This window comes from Coregonus lavaretus (assembly GCF_964263955.1).
Source record: "Coregonus lavaretus genome assembly, contig: HAP1_SCAFFOLD_187, whole genome shotgun sequence".
Lineage (NCBI taxonomy): Eukaryota > Metazoa > Chordata > Actinopteri > Salmoniformes > Salmonidae > Coregonus > Coregonus lavaretus.
In genome coordinates, this window is record NW_028159222.1 from 164247 (window position 1) to 188861 (window position 24615).

The following is a 24615-nucleotide window of genomic DNA, read 5'->3' on the forward strand; positions in this document are numbered from 1 at the left end:
TTCCCCACTGCTTGAGCCACTGAATGTCATTCATGCCACGGAGCGAAAACGGGCGAAGTGGTGGCTGGTCCGTTCACCCGACAATGTGGAGAATATGCAGTATTTTTTGAGCATTGGGGTGTCCTGTCTTTGACAGAGGTCTGCACGCAGTCTCTATTGGGGTCACAACGGAGGTAGGTTACCTTTTCCCTTCACTTTAATCTAACAATCTATATTTTTTGGGGCTCTTGTGTTAGGCTTTTGTTCAGGAAAAACAACTGTGTAGCACTAGCCTATTGTACAAAGGCTTAACACGAGGTGTCAAGGATACGTTAGTCTACAGCACAATGATGAAGGAACCGCATCAATCATCATCATCATCATCTTCATCATCATCATCACCGGGGAGTTATTATTTTGGAGGAATCTGCAGTGTGCATTGTATACATGAGGACGCACACATGCGTATTGCCGAGACACCCCCATAATGAACACCAACAATTCCTTTACGCCTAGGCTTCTTCTCCTTTCAAAGATTCCTTGATAGCCATTTGTATTAGAATTAGAAGTGTCACAAATTTTTTTCTCATGTTTCCAGACCAACGTTTACATGCGGAGGCAATATAACGGGGGATACTGGGGTCGTTGGGAGCCCAGGGTATCCAGGGGTGTACCCCCCAAATACAAAATGTGTTTGGAGAATCACGGTGAGACAACCATACTTGTAGCCTACTGTAAATACATGATCCATGTTTAACAGTTATCCGTTTAGTATGTTCCCGATTAGCTACTGTAGGCTATTACTTTACCAGCGCCATGTCAGACAGAATGAGAAGCAATATCAGTGAACTAAAGATGATGCAATGTTTCTGTAATACACTTCAATGGTATACTAATCCACCAATCCTAACTGTGTAATTGGTAGTCTGGTATTTGGCTAGTGGCCACAGCAGCTCTCGGGCATTTTGAGCTGCCTGCTTGGTATTTTTAACATGCAGTCTGGTCACATGGCTGAAATGAATACATGGTAAGTCAAGGAAATAATCACCAACAGCAAAGTCCTGTAATTAAAGAATAACTGTACGTTTATTACTTGTTAATAACATGTGTATCCTTGGTATATTTAGACTTGGAGTGCTTTGACTGTTGATTTCAGATTGGTGATGTTAAAAGAGGGGAAGTTTCATATAGGTTCATTCATTGCATGTCAGAGGAAGATTTGTTTCCTCTTATATTTGAGTTGTCAGATATGCCCCTTATGTGATTGTGTGGATTGTACCGTGTACTGTATATGATTGTATGTTGTCCCCAGGTCCCTGAGGGTAAAGTGGTGGTCCTGTCCTTCCGTTTCATTGACCTGGAGAGTGACAACCTGTGTCGCTATGACTACGTGGATGTTTACAGCGGCCATGTGAGAGGCCAAAGGCTGGGCCGCTTCTGTGGGACGTTCAGGCCAGGCGCCCTGGTCTCCACCGGCAACAAGATGCTCATTCAGATGGTGTCTGATGCCAACACGGCTGGGAGCGGCTTCCTGGCGGTGTACTCGGCTGCCGAGCCACACGAGAGAGGTAAGCAGAATATAATATAGACAAAGAATAGAAGAATACTATAGTCGTTTTTAAGGGTAACGTGCCTTGCTCAAGCAATAGATTTTCTCCTTTTGGACTTGAGATTCTAACCGGTGACCCGCCGGTTGCAGGCCCGCCTCTCTAATATCTAGGCTACCTCCCGGGCCAGGAACCACTGTGTGGGTGGAAGAGGGTTGTGTCATCTCTGAGTTGTTGTAACCCTAGGTGTAGTGTGTAGGGAACACTGTAGTCATCTGTATCCGGCCTCTACCCAAACATGTTCAGCAGAGCCTTGGGTGCTGTGCCCTAGCCGTGACTCTTCTCTGACACATCGTGCCACATCGTAAAGACATCAGATATCAGTGTGTGTGTGTGTGTGTGTGTGTGTGTTTAGGGCCAAAGGTCACATTTTAACAAGCAAATTCACAAGCCTCTTAACCGCTAGCTTCCCCAGAAAAGTCATTTTACCATGTCACCAGTAATGATGCTAATACCCAGACGGAGAGATCTGACAGGGGAATTATTTACGTCTGAGAGTAAAAGGCAGTTGTAGCTTGATAAATCCCTTCCAATGGATAGCAGGTCATACAACAGCAATGAGTGGATGGAACAGTTGGACTTATGCTTGGTAAGATAAAGTTCAGACTTCCTACGTAGTTAAGACGAGACCTATTGACTTAAAGCTTGCTCGAGGAGGAGGTGAATGAAAAACAGGAACATCTCTACACATTTCACAGTATGACGTCACGGCTTTTGTTTCCGGACGGAGTGCTCTAGAGACAGACAGGTCAGTGCTAAGCCGTCCCTTCCTCTTCTCACCCGGTAACGTGACGTCTCCCTGAACGAGTTTGTGGAATTGTAATGGTTGGTTGCCTCCCTGTATATCTCTATCTCTGTACCTCTACAGATGGGCTCCCGAGTGGCGCAGCGGTCTAAGGCACTGCATCTCAGCGGTCCAAGGCACTGCATCTCAGCGGTCCAAGGCACTGCATCTCAGCGGTCTAAGGCACTGCATCTCAGCGGTCTAAGGCACTGCATCTCAGCGGTCTAAGGCACTGCATCTCAGCGGTCCAAGGCACTGCATCTCAGCGGTCCAAGGCACTGCATCTCAGCGGTCTAAGGCACTGCATCTCAGTGGTCTAAGGCACTGCATCTCCAGTGCTAGAGGCGTCACTACAAACCCTGGCTCAATTCCAGGCTGTATCACAATCCGGCCGTGATTGGGAGTCCCATAGGGCGGCGCACAATTGGCCAAGCGTCGTCCGGGTTTGGCCGGTGTAGGCCGTCATTGTAAATAAGAATGAGTTAAATGATAAATAAATACAGTAGCTGACAGCTGAAATGCCTCTGGGTCAGTTTGTCACGGTTTCGGCCGAGGCTGCCTCTCTTCCTTGCTCGGGCAGGCTTCGGCGTTCGTCGTCTCCGGAATACTAGCTGCCACCGTTGCATGTTTCTATGTTCGTTTACTTTTGTCTGATTGTTGTTACACCTGTTATCGTTTAGTGTAATTAGTGTCCTATAAGTTCTCGTTGTGTTTGTTCATTGTTGTGTGTGATTGCTTACTCTGTCGTGCGTTGCTGGATGTATTTTCTGTATTGCTCGGTTGAGCTATTTTCTCCACTGTGTTGGAGCGTTTTGTCGCACCTGAGTAGTGCGCCCGTTTTGTTTTGTCGCCTGCGTGCGGAGTTTCGCCTTCAGGCTAGTTTGTTCATTTTTGTTCAGTGCGGATATTTCACTAAAGTCTTTTGGACTGTACTTCTGTGTCCTGCGCCTGATTCCACCACCACACCCACCTACAGCATCTTTGACAAAATCACACACCATATCGAATGGAATCAGCAGGAGCCACAGCAGCACAGGAGACGCTGGAGGACAGGATCCGCGAGCAGAATGACCAGATCCTACGGATGGGGGCCGCCCTGCAGGAGGTGATCACCACCATCCGAGGCTGGGAGAACCGAGGGGCACCTCCACCGCCATCTTCCCTGCCCTTACCATCGGCCAGCCAGCCCATTCCCGCGCCGGAACCCAGAGGAGTTCGACTCTCGCTCCCGAGGGCCTACGATGGGACCGCTGCCGGGTGTCAGGGATTCCTTCTCCAGGTGGAGCTTTACCTGGCCACCGTGCACCCGGCGCCCTCGGGACACGAGAGCGTGTCCGCCCTGATCTCCTGCCTGTCCGGCAAGGCGTTGGAATGGGCCAACGCAGAGTGGAGGAGAATAGACGCTAACACCATTACATACGACGAGTTCTCCCGCCGCTTTAGGGCGGTGTTCGACCATCCCCCGGAGGGGAAAGCGGCGGGGGAGCGTCTGTTCTACCTCCGGCAGGGGAAGAGGAGTGCCCAGGAGTTCGCCTTGGAATTCCGTACTCTAGCGGCGGATGCAGGGTGGAATGAGCGGGCCCTCATCGATCACTACCGATGTAGTCTACGTGAGGACGTCCGTAGGGAGCTAGCCTGTAGGGACACCAGTCTCTCGTTCGACCAGTTGGTCAACATGTCCATCAGGCTGGATACCCTGCTAGCCACCCGCGGACGTCCCGAGGGGGGTCCGTCCATTTCACCCTCCAGCGCCTCCGAGCCGTGCCCCATGGAGCTCGGGGGCGCTGGCGCTAGAGAGAGGAGGGGTCGGCTTACGAGGGGGTCCATCTCCTGCACCAACTGTGGTCGGGGAGGACACACCGCGGCTAGGTGCTGGGGATGGCCTCCTAGGGGAGAAGACGACAGGTCCCGCACTGGGGAGTCCTTCCAGGTGAGTATGCGCCCCGCTCACCCAGAGCTCTCTGTTGCACACTTCTGTATACCTGTGCGTTTTCCACAGGTAGCACCTCATTCCCAGCATAGGGCGCTGGTAGATTCAGGCGCGGCTGGGAATTTTGTTGATAAGAAATTTTGTTTAGCATTAGGGATTCCCCTTCTTCCTGTTGACGTCCCCTTCCCCGTTCATGCCCTAGATAGCCGTCCGTTGGGTGCGGGCTTGATCAGGGAGGTCACGGCGCCACTTAGGATGTGTGCGCAGGGGAGTCATCAGGAGATGATCCAGCTATTTCTGATCGACTCGCCTGCGTATCCGGTGGTGCTGGGCATGCCCTGGTTGAGTACCCATAACCCATCTATTTCGTGGCAGGAGAGGGCTCTGATGGAGTGGTCTGCCCAGTGTGTGGGTCGATGCTTAGGCGTTTCCGTAGGGGCTACCTCGGTGGAGAGTCCAAACCAGGTGCCCGCATTGCACGTTCCCCCTGAGTATGAGGATTTGGCTATTGTGTTCAGTAAGTCGAGGGCGACGCAGTTGCCTCCCCATAGGCAGGGAGATTGTGCGATAGACCTCCAGGCAGGAGCTGCGCTCCCACGGAGCCATGTGTATCCTCTGTCTCAGGAGGAGAAGAGAGCTATGGAGACTTACATAGACGAATCTCTGAGACAAGGATACATATGGCCTTCCACTTCCCCTGCGTCCTCGAGTTTCGTTTTTGTGAAGAAAAAGGATGGTGGGTTACGCCCGTGCATAGATTACCGTGGTCTCAATCAGATCACGGTGAAGTACAGTTATCCACTCCCGCTGATTGCGACCATGACGGAGTCATTGCACGGGCGCGTTTCTTCACTAAATTAGATCTCAGGAGCGCGTACAACTTGGTGCGCATTAGGGAGGGCGACGAATGGAAGACAGCCTTTAGTACCACCTCGGGCCATTACGAGTATCTTGTCATGCCATACGGGTTGATGAACGCTCCGTCAGTTTTCCAATCATTCGTGGATGAGATCTTTAGGGACATGCAGGGGCAGGGGGTGGTCGTGTACATAGATGACATTCTCGTGTACTCGCCTACCCGGGTCGAGCATGTGGCCCTGGTGCGCCGAATGTTGCGGAGGCTGTTGGAGCACGACCTGTATGTCAAGGCAGAGAAGTATCTGTTTTTCCAGGAGTCGGTCTCCTTTTTGGGTTATCAGTTGTCTGCGTCAGGGGTGAAGATGGAGGTAGACCGGGTGTCAGCCGTGCGTAATTGGCAAACGCCAACCACTGTGAAGGAGGTGCAGCAGTTTTTGGGGTTTGCGAATTACTACCGGAGGTTTATCCGGGGTTTTGGACAGGTGGCAGCTCCCATAACGTCTCTTTTGAAGGGGGGTCCGGTGCGTCTGCAGTGGTCAGCCGAGGCGGACAGGGCGTTTGGGAGGCTGAAGGATCTGTTTACCTCGGCCCCGGTGCTGGCGCATCCGGATCCCTCTTTACCATTTCAGGTAGAGGTGGACGCGTCAGAGGCCGGTATAGGAGCTGTGCTTTCGCAACGGTCCGGCGCGCCACCTAAACTCCGCCCCTGTGCTTTTTTTTCCAAGAAGCTCAGTCCGGCGGAGCGAAATTATGACGTAGGGGACAGGGAGCTGTTAGCCGTGGTACAGGCCCTAAAGGTGTGGAGGCACTGGCTTGAGGGGGCTCAACACCCTTTCCTCATTTTGACGGACCACCGTAACCTGGAGTACATCCGGGCAGCGAGGAGGCTGAACCCTCGCCAGGTGAGATGGAATATGTTTTTGACTCGGTTCACATTTAAGATCACGTACATCCCTGGGTCACAGAACGGTAAGGCAGATGCACTGTCTCGGCGGTATGACACGGAGGAGAGGTCCGTGGAGCCCACGCCCATACTGCCGGAGTCTTGTCTGGTGGCACCGGTAGTGTGGGAGGTCGATGCTGAAATCGAGCGGGCGTTACGCACCGACCCTAGTCCACCTCAATGCCCGGAGGGTCGGAAGTACGTTCCGCTCGAGGTTCGGGATCGATTGATCTATTGGGCTCACACGTCACCCTCCTCTGGACACCCTGGTATCGGTCGGACAGTGCACTGTCTTAGTGCCAAGTACTGGTGGCCCACGTTGGCGAGGGATGTGAGGGTTTATATTTCCTCCTGCTCGGTGTGCGCCCAGTGTAAGGCGCCTAGACATCTGCCTAGGGGTAAGTTATTGCCCCTGCCCATTCCACAACGACCATGGTCGCACCTCTCGGTGGATTTCCTCACTGACCTTCCTCCTTCACAGGGGAATACCACTATACTGGTCGTTGTGGACCGGTTTTCTAAGGCCTGTCGTTTGCTCCATATGCCGGGCCTTCCTACTGCCCTGCAAACGGCCGAAGCACTATTCACCCATGTGTTCCGGCACTACGGGGTACCCGAGGATATCGTGTCTGATCGAGGTCCCCAATTTACCTCCAGAGTCTGGAGAGCTTTTATGGAGCGGTTGGGGGTCTCGGTGAGCCTCACCTCGGGTTACCACCCGGAGAGTAATGGGCAGGTGGAACGTGTGAACCAGGATGTGGGTAGGTTTCTTAGAACATACTGCCGGGACCGGCCGGAGGAGTGGGCAAGGTACGTTCCCTGGGCCGAGATGGCCCAGAATTCCCTACGCCATTCCTCCACTAACCTAACCCCTTTTCAATGTGTGTTAGGTTACCAGCCGGTTCTGGCACCTTGGCAGCAGAGCCAGATCGAGGCTCCTGCGGTGGATGAGTGGGTGCGGCGCTCGGAGGAGACATGGAACGCTGCACACGTCCACCTGCAGCGGGCCCTCCGTCGTCATAAGGCGAGCGCCGATCTCCACCGCAGTGAGGGACCGGTGTACGCACCTGGTGATCGAGTCTGGCTCTCTACCAGAAACCTGCCCCTCCGCCTGCCCTGCCGGAAGCTGGGTCGGCGGTTTGTAGGGCCATTTAAAGTCCTGAGAAGATTGAACGAGGTGTGTTACAAATTACTACTACCTGTTGAGTATAAAAGTATTAACCCCTCGTTCCATGTGTCTCTTCTCAGGCCGGTGGTAGCTGGCCCACTCCAAGAAAGTGAGATCAGGGAGACTCCTCCGCCCCCATTGGACATCGAGGGGGCACCGGCGTACTCCGTGCGGTCCATCTTGGATTAGAGACGTCGGATGGGGGGTCTCCAATATCTAGTGGAGTGGGAGGGGTACGGCCCGGAGGAACGGTGCTGGGTGCCAAGGAGAGACATTTTAGACCCGTCTCTCCTGACGGAATTCCATCGTGGGCACCCGACGCGCCCTGCTCCGCGTCCTCCTGGTCGTCCCCGAGGCCGGAGTCGGCGCACGTCTGGAGCCGCGCGTCAAGGGGGGGGTACTGTCACGGTTTCGGCCGAGGCTGCCTCTCTTCCTTGCTCGGGCAGGCTTCGGCGTTCGTCGTCTCCGGAATACTAGCTGCCACCGTTGCATGTTTCTATGTTCGTTTACTTTTGTCTGATTGTTGTTACACCTGTTATCGTTTAGTGTAATTAGTGTCCTATAAGTTCTCGTTGTGTTTGTTCATTGTTGTGTGTGATTGCTTACTCTGTCGTGCGTTGCTGGATGTATTTTCTGTATTGCTCGGTTGAGCTATTTTCTCCACTGTGTTGGAGCGTTTTGTCACACCTGAGTAGTGCGCCCGTTTTGTTTTGTCGCCTGCGTGCGGAGTTTCGCCTTCAGGCTAGTTTGTTCATTTTTGTTCAGTGCGGATATTTCACTAAAGTCTTTTGGACTGTACTTCTGTGTCCTGCGCCTGATTCCACCACCACACCCACCTACAGCATATTTGACACAGTTTAGATAGACTGGTGTTCTTCACACACCTGATGCTGGAGCAGATAGACTGTGGTTGCTCTGTCTGTCTCCCCGTTCCTGGGAGTGGTTGAAACGGAAAAGCACCCTCTCCCATTGGTTCAATGTCTATTTTAGTTACTCAGACAAATTGCACTCGCCATCTGCCAGCCATGAGGAAGGGAGCTCCGCTGTAGTGGAAACACTGTTAGTCATTAAACTGAATGTTACAGGAGATCCAACCGTGGTTTTTAAAGATCCACAGATCACTTGCCAGTCCAAGCAGCTTGTGTGGTTCGCTGACGGGATCTCTCTCAGATGTGCGGTGGCATGCCTAGCATGTGGACTCCCTTTTAACAGCAAATTCCAGCAGACGGACCAAGGCAGAGAGGCAGACAACGGTCTTCTTTAGTAACTCATAATCACAAAGGAAGCATGAGATGAGAGTTTCCCTACTGATTAGAACATTCTAGAAGGTCTCATTATAGAATTGTGTCATGCACGTGCACAACATTCCGTCCATTGACCTTGAAGAGTAAGAGATATCTTGCACATAAACGAACAGTCGCAGGAGGCTATCCAGCAGTGCTTTAAAGTAATAGTATTTGAAGCAGTACTGTCTGCCAGGGACTATAACTAAACATTGTGGTTTGAATTTGCACCCACCAGGGGACCAGTACTGTGGAGGTCGTCTGGATAAACCCTTCGGGTCGATTAAGACCCCTAACTGGCCCGAGAAGGACTACCCCGCTGGGGTCACCTGCTCATGGCACATAGTGGCTCCTAAGAACCAGGTGAGTGTTACAGCCAGATGCCTCAGCAGTAGTTAATTTGGGATCCTAATAAATACTACGACTACTCACACTTCAACTTGACGCATGACACCATTGAGAGTGATTGAGATGGTTTGAGATTTTCACATCATTGCTTTGTGGTTTGCTCTTGTTTAACGGTTACATAGAACACAGGTTACATAGGACACATTACTTTCAGCCCACATTCTAAAGGTGCCTGTGTTCTATGTAACCTGTGTTCTATGTAACCTGTGTCCTATGTAACCTGTGTTCTATTGTGTCCTATGTAACCTGTGTTCTATGTAACCTGTGTTCTATGTAACCTGTGTCCTATGTAACCTGTGTCCTATGTAACCTGTGTTCTATGTAACCTGTGTTCTATGTAACCTGTGTTCTATGTAACCTGTGTTCTATGTAACCTGTGTTCTATGTAACCTGTGTCCTATGTAAACTGTGTTCTATGTAACCTGTGTTCTATGTAACCTGTGTCCTATGTAACCTTTGTTCTATGTAACCTGTGTTCTATGTAACCTGTGTTGTATGTGACCTGTGTTCTATGTGACCTGTGTTCTATATAACCCGTGTTGTATGTGACCCGTGTTCTATGTAACCTGTGTTCTATGTAACCTGTGTTCTATGTAACCTGTGTTCTATGTAACCTGTGTTCTATGTAACCTTTGTTCTATGTAACCTGTGTTCTATGTAACCTGTGTTCTATTGTGTTCTATGTAACCTGTGTTCTATGTAACCTGTGTTCTATGTAACCTGTGTTCTATGTAACCTGTGTTCTATGTAACCTGTGTCCTATGTAACCTGTGTCCTATGTAACCTGTGTTCTATGTAACCTTTGTTCTATGTAACCTGTGTTCTATGTAACCTGTGTTCTATGTAACCTGTGTTCTATGTAACTTGTGTTCTATGTAACCTGTGTCCTATGTAACCTGTGTCCTATGTAACCTGTGTTCTATGTAACCTGTGTTCTATGTAACCTGTGTTCTATGTAACCTGTGTCCTATGTAACCTGTGTCCTATGTAACCTGTGTTCTATGTAACCTTTGTTCTATGTAACCTGTGTTCTATGTAACCTGTGTTCTATGTAACCTGTGTTCTATGTAACCTGTGTCCTATGTAACCTGTGTTCTATGTAACCTGTGTCCTATGTAACCTGTGTCCTATGTAACCTGTGTTCTATGTAACCTGTGTTCTATGTAACCTGTGTTCTATGTAACCTGTGTTCTATGTAACCTGTGTTCTATGTAACCTGTGTTCTATGTAACCTGTGTTCTATGTAACATGTGTCCTATGTAACCTGTGTTCTATGTAACCTTTGTTCTATGTAACCTGTGTTCTATTGTGTTCTATGTAACCCGTGTTCTATGTAACCCGTGTTCTATGTAACCCGTGTTCTCTGTAACCCGTGTTCTATGTAACCTGTGTTCTATGTAACCCGTGTTCTATGTAACCCGTGTTCTATGTAACCCGTGTTCTATGTAACCTGTGTTCTATGTAACCTGTGTTCTTTGTAACCTGTGTTCTATGTAACCTGTGTTCTATGTAACCTGTGTCCTATGTAACCTGTGTCATATGTAACCTGTGTTCTATGTAACCCGTGTTTTATGTAACCCGTGTTGTATGTGACCCGTGTTCTATGTAACCTGTGTTCTATGTAACCCGTGTTCTATATAACCTGTGTTCCATGTAACCTGTGTTCTATGTAACCTGTGTTCTATGTAACCTTTGTTCTATGTAACCTGTGTTCTATGTAACCTGTGTTCTATGTAACCTGTGTTCTATGTAACCTGTGTTCTATTGTGTTCTATGTAACCTGTGTCCTATGTAACCTGTGTCCTATGTAACCTGTGTTCTATGTAACCTGTGTTCTATGTAACATGTGTTCTATGTAACCTGTGTTCTATGTAACCTGTGTCCTATGTAACCTGTGTCCTATGTAACCTGTGTTCTATGTAACCTTTGTTCTATGTAACCCGTGTTTTATGTAACCCGTGTTGTATGTGACCCGTGTTCTATGTAACCTGTGTTCTATGTAACCCGTGTTCTATATAACCTGTGTTCCATGTAACCTGTGTTCTATGTAACCTGTGTTCTATGTAACCTTTGTTCTATGTAACCTGTGTTCTATGTAACCTGTGTTCTATGTAACCTGTGTTCTATGTAACCTGTGTTCTATTGTGTTCTATGTAACCTGTGTCCTATGTAACCTGTGTCCTATGTAACCTGTGTTCTATGTAACCTGTGTTCTATGTAACATGTGTTCTATGTAACCTGTGTTCTATGTAACCTGTGTTCTATGTAACCTGTGTTCTATGTAACCTGTGTCCTATGTAACCTGTGTCCTATGTAACCTGTGTTCTATGTAACCTTTGTTCTATGTAACCTGTGTTCTATGTAACCTGTGTTCTATGTAACCTGTGTTCTATGTAACCTGTGTCCTATGTAACCTGTGTTCTATGTAACCTGTGTTCTATGTAACCTGTGTTCTATGTAACCTGTGTTCTATGTAACCTGTGTTCTATGTAACCTGTGTTCTATGTAACCTGTGTTCTATGTAACATGTGTCCTATGTAACCTGTGTTCTATGTAACCTTTGTTCTATGTAACCTGTGTTCTATTGTGTTCTATGTAACCCGTGTTCTATGTAACCCGTGTTCTATGTAACCCGTGTTCTCTGTAACCCATGTTCTATGTAACCTGTGTTCTATGTAACCCGTGTTCTATGTAACCCGTGTTCTATGTAACCCGTGTTCTATGTAACCTGTGTTCTATGTAACCTGTGTTCTTTGTAACCTGTGTTCTATGTAACCTGTGTTCTTTGTAACCTGTGTTCTATGTAACCTGTGTCATATGTAACCTGTGTTCTATGTAACCCGTGTTTTATGTAACCCGTGTTGTATGTGACCCGTGTTCTATGTAACCTGTGTTCTATGTAACCCGTGTTCTATATAACCTGTGTTCCATGTAACCTGTGTCCTATGTAACCTGTGTTCTATGTAACCTGTGTTCTATGTAACCTGTGTTCTATGTAACCTGTGTTCTATGTAACCTGTGTTGTATGTGACCTGTGTTCTATGTAACCTGTGTTCTATGTAACCTGTGTTCTTTGTAACCTGTGTTCTATGTAACCTGTGTTCTATGTAACCCGTGTTGTATGTGACCTGTGTTCTATGTGATCTGTGTTCTATATAACCCGTGTTGTATGTGACCCGTGTTCTATGTAACCTGTGTTCTATGTAACCTGTGTTCTATGTAACCTGTGTTCTATGTGACCTGTGTTCTATGTAACCTGTGTCCTATGTAACCTGTGTTCTATGTAACCTGTGTTCTATGTAACCTGTGTTCTATGTAACCTGTGTTCTATGTGACCTGTGTTCTATGTAACCTGTGTCCTATGTAACCTGTGTTCTATGTAACCTGTGTTCTATGTAACCCGTGTTCTATATAACCTGTGTTCCATGTAACCTGTGTCCTATGTAACCTGTGTTCTATGTAACCTGTGTTCTATGTAACCTGTGTTCTATGTAACCTGTGTTCTATGTAACCTGTGTTGTATGTGACCTGTCCACTAACACAGATCATTGAGGTGAAGTTTGAGAAGTTTGATGTGGAAAGAGACAACTACTGTCGATACGACTACGTGGCCATTTTCAACGGGGCAGAGATCAACGACGCGAAGAGGATCGGGAAGTACTGTGGAGATAGCCCTCCAGCGTATGTCACACACCTTTTTCTACTATGCATTTATCTTGCTAATGTAGCTACTGCTTATGACATTGACCTTGATTATCAAATCAAATCAAATGTTATTTATCACATGTGCAACAGGTGTAGACTTGACTGTGAAATGCTTACCTACGAGCCCACTCCCAGTTAAAAAGTAAGGAAAATTACCAAAAAATTAAAAAGGAAATAGTAACACATTAAAAACGATAATGAGGCTGTATACAAGGAGTACCGGTACTGAGTCAATGTGCAGAAGTACGCGTATCTTGAGGTAATTCAGGTAACATGTACATGTAGGTATGTAGGTAGGGGTACGAGTGACTAGGCAACAGGATAGATAATAAACAGGATAGATAATAAACCTACTAATGCCTGATTTACCCTCCCTCTCTCTCTCTCTCTCTCCCTCTCTCTCTCTCTCTCCCTCTCTCTCTCTCTCTCTCTCTCTATCTCCCTCTCTCTCTCTCTCTCTCTCTCTCTCTCTCTCTCTCTCTCTCTCTCTCTCTCTCTCTCTCTCTCTCTCTCCTCCCCCTCTCTCTCCCCCTCTCTCTCTCTCTCTCTCCCTCTCTCTCTCTCTCTCTCCCTCCCCCTCTCTCTCCCCCCCTCTCTCTCTCTCTCTCTCTCTCTCTCTCTCTCTCTCTCTCCCTCTCTCTCTCCTCTCTCTCTCTCTCTCTCTCTCTCTCTCTCTCTCTCTCTCTCTCTCTCTCTTCAGTCCAGTATTCTCTGAAGGTAACCAGCTCCTGATCCAGTTCCTGTCAGACCTCAGTTTGACAGCAGACGGGTTCATCGGCCACTACAAGTTCAGACCTAAGAAGTTCCCCACCACCCCGGTACCACCGACCACCACCACCCCGGTACCACTGACCAGACCCATACGTAGGTAGATCTTTTTTGTCTCTATTTAATCCAAGCAGGAGATATATTTCCCCTTGTCCATCACATCACAGTCTTGTTGTTATAATGTAAAATGTTTTTAGCACTCCATAAATCCAATTCAGAATCATCATCATCTTCATCATCATCAACATAATCTTCATCATCGTAATAATTGTAATCACCTTCATCATCATGTCCAGCGCCATACGTGTGTGTGATCTGCTTCTAGTTGTGGGTTCAGAGACAGATTGGATCGTCTGGTCCCAGTGATCTTTGATGCTGATGCCAACATGTGGTGTACCTGCTGGAGCTCCTTCCCACCAGGAGAGGGGCTTCCAGGCATCTGCTTCCTGTGGGCCTGTGGTATTAGCCTGGTCCCAGATCAGATATACTGTGGGTAGTGGCTATTGCCCAGGATGAAAGGCAATGGAGCACACACCAAGGCTGGATGGCAGTTAATCTCGTCCCCAGCCGGCTCTCTCTTTGTAGCAATTGGGGATGAGGTTAGATGCCAGTCAAAACATTAGTCCCCTACACCTTATCACTTCCATTTATTCTCTTCTAGTCTTTTCAAATCTGTGATTTGTCAATTAGGACAGAGCTAAGGGGAAGGGGACAGGTACACACCCCAAAGAGACACACTGTTCCTGCTTACTGTCAGACAAACTAGAGAGCATGTTTTGGATGTCCTGGAGACCTACTGCTAAATCATGTTGACTGTACAGAACAAACCTCCAAAAGGCACACATGCATGGTTGGTTATGGACACCCACTCTCTCTGGCATGGCACACATATACCAGTAAGCACACACACACACGCACGCACGCACGCACGCACGCACGCGCGCACGCACGCACACACACACACACACACACAAGGTTCTGATGAAGGTGATTCATGCCGAAATGTAGGCCTATTGGTTGTTTCTTCCAGATTTATCCGGCAACAGAGTGCTCCTTTTTCTTTATTCTCCTGGATGGTCACCAGTTGAGGTATCCTGGGGTAAGGAATGATAGTCACCAGTTGAAGTATCCTGGGGTAAGGAATGATAGTCACCAGTTGAGGTATCCTGGGGTAAGGAATGATAGTCACCGGTTGAAGTATCCTGGGGTAAGAAATGATAGTCACCATTTGAAGTATCCTGGGGTAAGGAATGATAGTCACCGGTTGAAGTATCCTGGGGTAAGGAATGATAGTCACCATTTGAAATATCCTGGGGTAAGGAATGATAGTCACCGGTTGAAGTATCCTGGGGTAAGGAATGATAGTCACCAGTTGAAGTATCCTGGGGTAAGGAATGATAGTCACCAGTTGAAGTATCCTGGGGTAAGGAATGATAGTCACCAGTTGAAGTATCCTGGGGTAAGGAATGATAGTCACCAGTTGAAGTATCCTGGGGTAAGGAATGATAGTCACCGGTTGAAGTATCCTGGGGTAAGGAATGATAGTCACCATTTGAAGTATCCTGGGGTAAGGAATGATAGTCACCAGTTGAAGTATCCTGGGGTAAGGAATGATAGTCACCAGTTGAAGTATCCTGGGGTAAGGAATGATAGTCACCGGTTGAAGTATCCTGGGGTAAGGAATGATAGTCACCAGTTGAAGTATCCTGGGGTAAGGAATGATAGTCACCAGTTGAAGTATCCTGGGGTAAGGTAGGATAGTCACCAGTTGAAGTATCCTGGGGTAAGGAATGATAGTCACCAGTTGAAGTATCCTGGGGTAAGGTAGGATAGTCACCAGTTGAAGTATCCTGGGGTAAGGAATGATAGTCACCGGTTGAGGTATCCTGGGGTAAGGTAGGATAGTCACCAGTTGAAGTATCCTGGGGTAAGGTAGGATAGTCACCAGTTGAAGTATCCTGGGGTAAGGAATGTTTTTTAGGCACACACACAACACTTTATTGTTTTTCCTTCACTGAGGCCAGTACTCACAATACCGAATCCCTAGTCAGACGGTTACCTTGGCAGCCCCCCACCCTGATGTCATCTGGACCCTCAGATTGTCTTATCTTTCATACGTTTTGTTCTCCACCAGTATAAATAACATTTGGACAGTGGTTGGACAGTCTCAGCTTTTCCCTATACCGCTCCCATAGTAGCTTTGATAGTAAAAACAGATGGTAGCCAGCAGTAACATAGACCTTGAGCATGAACAACAGTACATCATTATTTTATTGTTTTATTTGTATTATTATTTATATTTTTAGCGCCTTGGGTGTGAGAAAAGTGCTTTACAAATTAAATGTATTATTATTATTATTATTATTATTATTATGTGAACCGTTATGTAGGATTCAGTGGCGGTCGGTGCCGTTTAAGATGAGGGAGGATTATTTAATTTTTTATGAACATTGCCTTACAGCATATTAGATGACTGTTATTCATATTCCATTCACCCAGCTCAATGTAACATCGATAGGTTTAGGCTATTACATGATCCTCACATTTTCCCTGTACCCATCATGAGGTTGCTACAACCTAGCCTATGAATGAAAGTTTACAACGTAAGTGCACAGGTCGAGAGAATTTTGAGTAATCAAGGCGACAGACAGTGACACATTCAATACTTGCCTGCATCTAGCTGATCTAGGGTGTAATCATTAGTCCAACAGTTGCAAACGAGAGTTTCTATTGGACAAATTCAGGTATGTTTATCCCCGTTTCATTCCGTTTAAGAAACGTTTTTCAACAGAATCGGCGCAATGAATCTGATCACACGCAAACACAGTTCACTTTCATAGCAGCCACATACAAACAGCTGGTTGTATATATCATTCCTTCTCGTATATACAGTATCTACGCACTCTCCTCCTCTCACCTTTTCCCTTCGCTTGTGGACTTCAGTGCACAACACATCAGCTGTCTGTGACCAGGCGAAAAAAACCTTTCCAAGACAAACCTTCATGTCATGACCGCTAACCGCTACACACAGCCTACATCGTTGTCACGTTTTGTATTGAAGTCAATGTACCCAGAGGACGATGGAAGCTAGCTGTCCTCCGGCTACACCATGGCGCTACCCTACAGAGTGCTGTTGAGGCTACTGTATACCTTCATTGCAAAATAGTGTGTTTTAATGAATTATTTGGTGACGTGAATATATTTAGTATAGTTTTATCTAAAAAGGTTAACTTTTGTAATGTTTCACTATTTTTATGAAATTCACTGAGGAGGATGGTCCTCCCCTTCCTCCTCTGAGGAGCCTCCACTGGTAGGATTCTAAGTTACCTACAGTTTTCAATGGGACGTGTTCATACTAATGAATTAGCTCTACGATTGATTTCAATGCATTCCCTGAAATTGACTCGAGGTTAAATAAAAAATCAACACAAATCCAACTTGCTAGCATCAGCTGAATGTGGAATAATGTGAATGAAGGGACTGTGTTCTCTTTCTCTCTGTGTGTCCCCAGCCCTGAAGTACTCTGTAGGTCTGTGCCAGCAGAAATGCAAAAGAAGTGGAACCATTGAGAGCAACTATTGTACCAGTGACTTCGGTAAGAGATGCTATTCTCCTACAGCTATTGCTACATCTATTACTATGGCTGCCAGTACTACCATCACGGATACTTAGCTACAGGAACAAACAACAACAGGTCAACAGTGTGTACCTTGGGTGTGTGTGTGTGTGTGTTTGTCAGTCAGGGAAAATCCTCCCAACATTTACCCCAGCATCAACCCCAGTCCATATGAGCCATCCCTCACACAACAAGCCCATGTCGTCATTGTCCCCTCCATCATGACACACTATCCTTGGCCTTCTGGGTTGTTTCAGCGCGTCACAAAAGCTTCCTTGAGGGTTTTCTGAGAGATCAGCCCAGTATATTTGTGTGGGACAGACACAGTTCTCTTCTCACAGAGTAAACAGAGCCTGACTGAAGGAAAACTGTTGATTCAGCCAACATACTCCATGGCCTCAGTTTGCTGCCCAGTCCTTTACACTACCTCTATGCGTTTTTTTTCTCTGAGCAGATGTTGATGGAATGAGACAGGTTATTTTATTTATTGCTTTTTCTCAGGGAGGTTAGGTCAGATTTGCATGGAAAAGGGGTCTGGCTCACTGGCTGTCAGTGAAACCCAGTAATGTGGTGCTGGTGGAAAATGTTCTTGTATAATACAGTGGCAGACAGTCTGCAGTCATATCAAGCCAAGAGTGTTACGTCACATGTTTTAAAGACTGGTCTAGACACAGAAGGACCTAACAGATGACTCAACTGACCCGTCAATTCCTTCCTGTTTACACATTGGTTTTCATTATGTCGTATTCAATCAGTACATTTTGATGAAGGCCTCCATGGCTGAAATGCTCCAGCATCAGAGTATTTGTATCGAAAGATATTCAGTCTTGATCCTACGCCATGTGTGTCAACGCCCCGTGTAGCTCAGTTGGTAGAGCGTGGCGCTTGCAACATTCACATTTACATTTAAGTCATTTAGAAGACGCTCTTATCCAGAGCGACTTACAAATTGGTGCATTCAACTTAGGATAGCCAGTGGGACAACCACATCTTTGATCACAGTAAGTACACTTCTTCAAACAAGCAGCTGTGAGCAAAGTCAGTGCAATCAGGGACAACTACATCTCGATCACAACGCCAGGGTTGTGGGTTTGATTCCCACAGGGGGGCCAGAATGAAAATAAAATGTATGCACTCACTAACTGTAAAGTCGCTCTGGATAAGATAAAAAAAATAAAAATAAAAATAAGGCACATACAGAGCCGACCGACTGAATATTGTCGAACGTTATACTCATGATGATGACACAGTTTTCAGACTATAAATCCAAGTGGATTTGGTTGAGTGCTCGTTGTTCTGTTCAGCACACCAATCCCAGCTCTCTAAACTCCCCGTGGGTCTGTGACAGTGATAACAGGAACCGTCATCACGGCGGTGGTGCGAGGAGGCAGCATGTACGCCACCATCTCCATCATACACGTCTACAAAGAAAGCAACCTGGCCATCCAGCAGGCCGGCAAGACCATGAGCACCAAGATCATCATCCTCTGCAAGAAGTGTCCGTTCATCAGACGAGGTGAGTAGTAGTACAATGAGCCATAGCTATGGTCCAGGGCGTTATGTGCGGCTTGAGCGGTTTTATATGGTCTATCTGTGGGCTTGAAGAAGGCTCAAGCTTCGCGTAAAGCCCAGGACCAGAGCTAGGGGACTCTGGGGCTCACTCTCCTCTGGATATAGTCATCAGTTTGGCTTGCTTTAATTACAGACATTCACCATGATATTTATTTATTTTTTATTTTACCTTTATTTAACTAGGCAAGTCAGTTAAGAACAAATTCTTATTTACAATGACGGCCTACACCGGCCAAACCCGGACGACACTGGGCCAATTGTGCGCCGCCCTATGGGACTCCCAATCACGGCCGGTTGTGATACAGCCTGGAATCGAACCAGGGGGTCTGTAGTGACGCCTCAAGCACTGAGATGCAGTGCCTTAGACCGCTGAGATGCAGTGCCTTAGACCGCTGAGATGCAGTGCCTTAGACCACTGAGATGCAGTGCCTTAGACCGCTGAGATGCAGTGCCTTAGACCGCTGAGATGCAGTGCCTTAGACCACTGAGATGCATTGCCTTAGACCGCTGAGATGCAGTGCCTTAGACCGCTGAGATGCAGTGCCTTAGACCACTGAGATGCAGTGCCTTAGACCGCTGAGATGCAGTGCCTTAGACCGCTGAGATGCAGTGCCTTAGACCGCTGAGATGCAGTGCCTTAGACCGCTGAGATGCAGTGCCTTAGACCGCTGAGATGCAGTGCCTTAGACCACTGCGCCACTCGGGAGTCCATGATAGACATTCACCATGATGTGCACGATAGCACCAGGTATTAGTCCATGATAGACATTCACCATGATATGCACGATAGCACCAGGTATTAGTCCGTGATAGACATTCACCATGATATGCACGATAGCACCAGGTATTAGTCCATGATAGACATTCACCATGATATGCACGATAGCACCAGGTATTAGTCCATGATAGACATTCACCATGATATGCACGATAGCACCAGGTATTAGTCCATGATAGACATTCACCATGATATGCACGATAGCACCAGGTATTATTCCATGATAGACATTCACCATGATGTGCACGATAGCACCAGGTATTAGTCCGTGATAGACATTCACCATGATGTGCACGATAGCACCAGGTATTAGTCCATGATAGACATTCACCATGATATGCACGATAGCACCAGGTATTAGTCCGTGATAGACATTCACCATGATGTGCATTAGTGGTGTGCAGGTCAGCTGTTTGTTCACCTGCACCCACCCGCAATTGCTAATAACCCATCTGCAACCGCCCGACTATATGTGATAAAGTGAAAATCTGAGACCCACGCCCGACCCTAACCCGCTAATATAAAAAATGCGCTGAAGGCTACAGTCAGAGATGGCAGATTTTTTGGGGGGACAGTGTGTGTAGGATTTTTGTTGCCTCATTTAGATGTTTCTGCTTATAATTTCCAAAATTTGGGAAGGCTATTTATGTCACGATCGTCTTGAGAAGTGGACCAATGCGCAGCGTGGAATGTGAACATACTTTATTTTAGATTCACCACACGACCAAAACAACAAACGATACGAAACGTGAAGTCCTTGGTCACAATACAAACCATACGGAACAAGATCCCACAACACACTGTGGAAAACAGGCTGCCTAAGTATGGTTCCCAATCAGAGACAACAAGCAACAGCTGATACACGTTGCCTCTGATGAGAACCACACCGGCCAACATAGAAACAAATGAACTAGAAAATCACCCTAGCACACAAAACACATAGAAACAACACACCCTGGCTCAACATAACAGAGTCCCAGAGCCAGGGCTGACAATTTATTAGTCAACTTGTTTATATGTAGATACATTGCACCTCTTTTCTGTCATTATATGTTGCCCCAGAAGACTAAATAAACCAGAATAACGTCACAAATCAATAGAATGAATGCTTCAATCTAGTTGACATCGGTAAAGTTTTTCTGTCGCTGCTTCTTTCACGGAGCAAAGACGTTTGGGGACCGGGGAGAAAATGCTATAACTCAACAACAACAAAAATGGGAAAGATTTTCTGTGCAAAATGTTCAAATGACTCAAGTTTGACCGGTTGTAAGGAAATAGAAAGCTGTGAAAACGACCCAACGTGTTTCTGATAAGATTTCAGTTCGGCTTGGATGCATATTTTATGTGACTGAAATACTATCAGCTTTTATGATGCTGATAAAGATAGCACCTCTACAGATGGTATCTAACTGCACATTCACATTATATCAAGATGCTGAAAGAAACAAATCATATTTCTCCACTCCTGTTCCCGAGTCAAAATGTTGCCTACATTTGGTGGATAATTTTACTGCAAGAAATGCTTAACTAGTTAACATTAAGGCTATGTGAGAGGTTATAGACATTTTGCTACGGCTGGCCATGCTTTCCACCTGGCTACCCCTACCCCGGACACCAGCTCTGCACCCTCCGCTGCAACTTGCCCATGCCCCCCCCGCTTCTCCTTCACCCAAATTCAGATAGCTGATGTTCTGAAAGAGCTGCAAAATCTGGACCCCTACAAATCAGCTGGTCTAGACAATCTGGACCCTTTCTTTCTAAAATTAGCAGCCGAAATTGTAGCAACCCCTATTACCAGCCTGTTCTCTTTTGTATCACCTGAGATCCCCAGAGATTGGAAAGCTGCCGCGGTCATCCCCCTCTTCAAAGGGGGTGACACTCTAGATCCAAACTGTTACAGACCTATATCCATCCTGCCCTGCCTTTCGAAAGTATTTTAAAGCTAAGTTAACAAACAGATCACCGACCATTTCGAATCCCACCGTACCTTCTCCGCTATGCAATCTGGTATCCGAGCTGGTCATGGGTGCACCTCAGCCACGCTCAAGGTCCTAAACGATATTATAACCGCAATCGATAAAAGACAGTACTGTGCAGCCGTCTTCATCGACCTGGCCAAGGCTTTCGACTCTGTCAATCACCGCATTCTTATTGGCAGAATAAATAGCCTTGGTTTCTCAAACGACTGCCTCGCCTGGTTCACCAACTACTTCTCAGATAGAGTTCAATGTGTCAAATCGGAGGGCCTGTTGTCTGGACCTCTGGCAGTCTCTATGGGGGTACCACAGGGTTCAATTCTCGGGCCGACTCTATTCTCTGTGTATATCAATGATGTCGCTCTTCAATCGAACGCTGCTTGCACCCGCCCTCCCGACTAGAATCACTACTCTCAGGAGGTCTGACTTAGAATTTGTGGACAACTACAAATACCTAGGTGTCTGGTTAGACCGTAAACTCTCCTTCCAGACTCACATTAAGCATCTCCAATCCAAAGTTAAATCTAGAATCGGCTTCCTATTTCGCAACAAAGCCTCCTTCACTCATGCTGCCAAACATGCCCTCGTAAAACTGACTATCCTACCGATCCTTGACTTCGGCGATGTCATTTACAAAATAGCCTCCAACACTCTACACAGCAAATTGGATGTAGTCTATAACAGTGCCATCCGTTTAGTCATCAAAGCCCCATATACTACCCACCATTCTGACCTGTACGCTCTTGTTGGCTGGCCCTCACTACATATTCGTCGCCATTCCTTCCAGTTCTCTGCTGCTAATGACTGGAACGAACTGCAAAAATCTCTGAAGCTGGAGACTCTTATCTCCCTCACTAACTTTAAGCATCAGTTGTCAGAGCAGCTTACCGATCACTGCACCTGTACACAGCCATTCTGAAATTAGCCCACCCAACTACCTCATCCCCATATTGTTATTTATTTTGAAATAGATCTACCGTCAGTGTCCAGATTTCAGTTTCCATTCAACCCATCTAAACGGTAGGCTACAGTTCCCTTGACGTGCCATAGGCCTATTTGAAGTCCCCGGGCTTGTGACTGTCGAATTTGTATAGCGCCTCACAAATCACCACACATAACATAGCCTGCACTGCTGTCATCCTCTTTCTTTATGTTCAACTCTCCATTTCGCAGCCTTTCTCTTATTGAATTCAACTCAGACATTTTCCTTTTTGCCTCCGTGGATCGGTTCACTTTTTCTGCCTGTTCTCAAAAGCATTTGGTGATTGTAGTCTATTTGGCACGTGTCCAGTTAGGTCCTAAAGCTCAGGCTTACACGCTAATGCCAGATAGGCTAAAATAATGATAGAGAAACCTCAATGTAGCCTAGAGATATAAATTGCACAAGGATGTTTACATTTATGGATTTTTTAAAGCTATTTTCTTTTATTTTCAAATCAAATCAAATCAAATCAAATTTGATTGGCCACATGCGCCGAATACAACAGGTGCAGACATTACAGTGAAATGCTTACTTACAGCCCTTAACCAACAGTGCATTTATTTTTAACAAAAAAAGTAAAAATAAAACAACAACAAAAAAAGTGTTGAGAAAAAAAGAGCAGAAGTAAAATAAAATAACAGTAGGGAGGCTATATATACAGGGGGGGGGGGGGGGGGTACCGGTGCAGAGTTCATTCTCATGATAGCACCAGGCATTAGTCCACGATTGCACCATCGAAACCAATTCTATAACTGAGTAATACTGACACAGTTTCACGCGACAGAAGTGTGGCACTGAGTGTAGTCCTCTGTAGCTCAGCTGGTAGAGCACGGCGCTTGTAACGCGAAGGTAGTGGGTTCGATCCCCGGGACCACCCATACACAAAAAATGTATGCACGCATGACTGTAAGTCGCTTTGGATAAAAGCGTCTGCTAAATGGCATATTATTATTACAGACAGCAATAATTATATTATTATTATTATTATTATTATAAAAATGCATGTGACAGAGGCGTGTCCCCAATATACAAGATACTTAAGAAAGCTAGAACCAAGTTGCAGGTGTTTCCACAGACTATCTTATATATGGCTCTGAGTTGGCCTCCATCGCTGTATTCCACCTTCAAGCTCATCTGAAGGAGCTCGACCAAGGTCTGAGGTAAGCGGCAAAAACTCACTGTCGAAAAGATCTATACCTTCCCTCAGCCACTGATCCACACCGTGAATATATGCAAACAAACACGGTACAGTATGTGTTTATATCTGTGCGTATAAACACACTGTATACGGAACCCAAGAGGAGCGTAGACGCTGATGTGCTACCTTCCTCAATGTCTCTGCCGTTCCGTCACTGCATTCAGGCTCTTTCCGTGTGATCTCACTAGGCCTCCACTACATCTTCATGGGCTCAGTGGACGACGATGGGAAGGGGAAGATCGCCCCGCATCACTTCGTCATGGCCTTCAAGGCCAAGAACCAGAGGGGCCTCAACGTACTGAAGACCAAACGCTGCTGAGATCAACTACATACTGCCTGAGTCCCCCCCTGAAGACCAAACGCTGCTGAGATCAACTACATACTGCCTGAGTCCCCCCCCCCCCCCCATGCCCTGCCCACAAGGGTGTGGCTGTTCTCATTAGTCTCCGCCCAACATGCCCTGGCTTGGCCCCCAATCACCTCTCATCCGTCACCACAGGACTAGTCTACAAAGCTCAGGCTGTGATTGGCTATTTGTTTCCTAAGTTCGTTCTTTTTTTTCCGTTTCAAAAAAAATGTTTTCTCACGTTTCAAGCCCACTGAACACACCCAGATGTCACGATGAGTATTAGCTTGGATCAAACATCAGACAGGAAGGAGTTTGGTTACAGGAAGTACATTATTGAGGTCTGGGTGTTGTAGTTTTATGGACAGTGTTTACCAACTGCTCTTTATTTCATATGTTCACATTGGATGGACAAGATACGGGAGGTATTTTATGTGGTGTCGATAAATGCAATAGCTTAATATATAGTATTCCCTTTTAAATGATTTGGTGTCATGCTGGTGTTCTGTTTAGTACTGTCACTTATTAGCCAAAGCTTTTATGATGAATGGATCCAACATAGCACTCCATCTCATTATGTCAGCTTGGTTTTGTCGCCTTACATTCAAATGTAATGTTTGTAATAAAAAGTGGAGATGTGAACCTAAAAAAAAAAAAATCCCCACCCCAAAACTATATTTTGGTATTTGTTTCATTAGTCCATTGTTGTCCCAA

At 46.6% G+C, this 24615-nt stretch overlaps 1 pseudogene across 1 annotated transcript; it reads left to right on the forward strand.

Moving 5' to 3' along the window:
• Window positions 1-23: 23 nt before the first annotated feature.
• Window positions 24-23874, forward strand: LOC311123164 (procollagen C-endopeptidase enhancer 2-like; annotated as a pseudogene). Its single transcript has 9 exons — window positions 24-173; window positions 578-686; window positions 1292-1547; window positions 8791-8915; window positions 12505-12641; window positions 13366-13529; window positions 16945-17028; window positions 18398-18565; window positions 23744-23874. The product of its transcript is annotated as a procollagen C-endopeptidase enhancer 2-like (transcript).
• The last annotated feature ends 741 nt before the right edge of the window (window positions 23875-24615 follow it).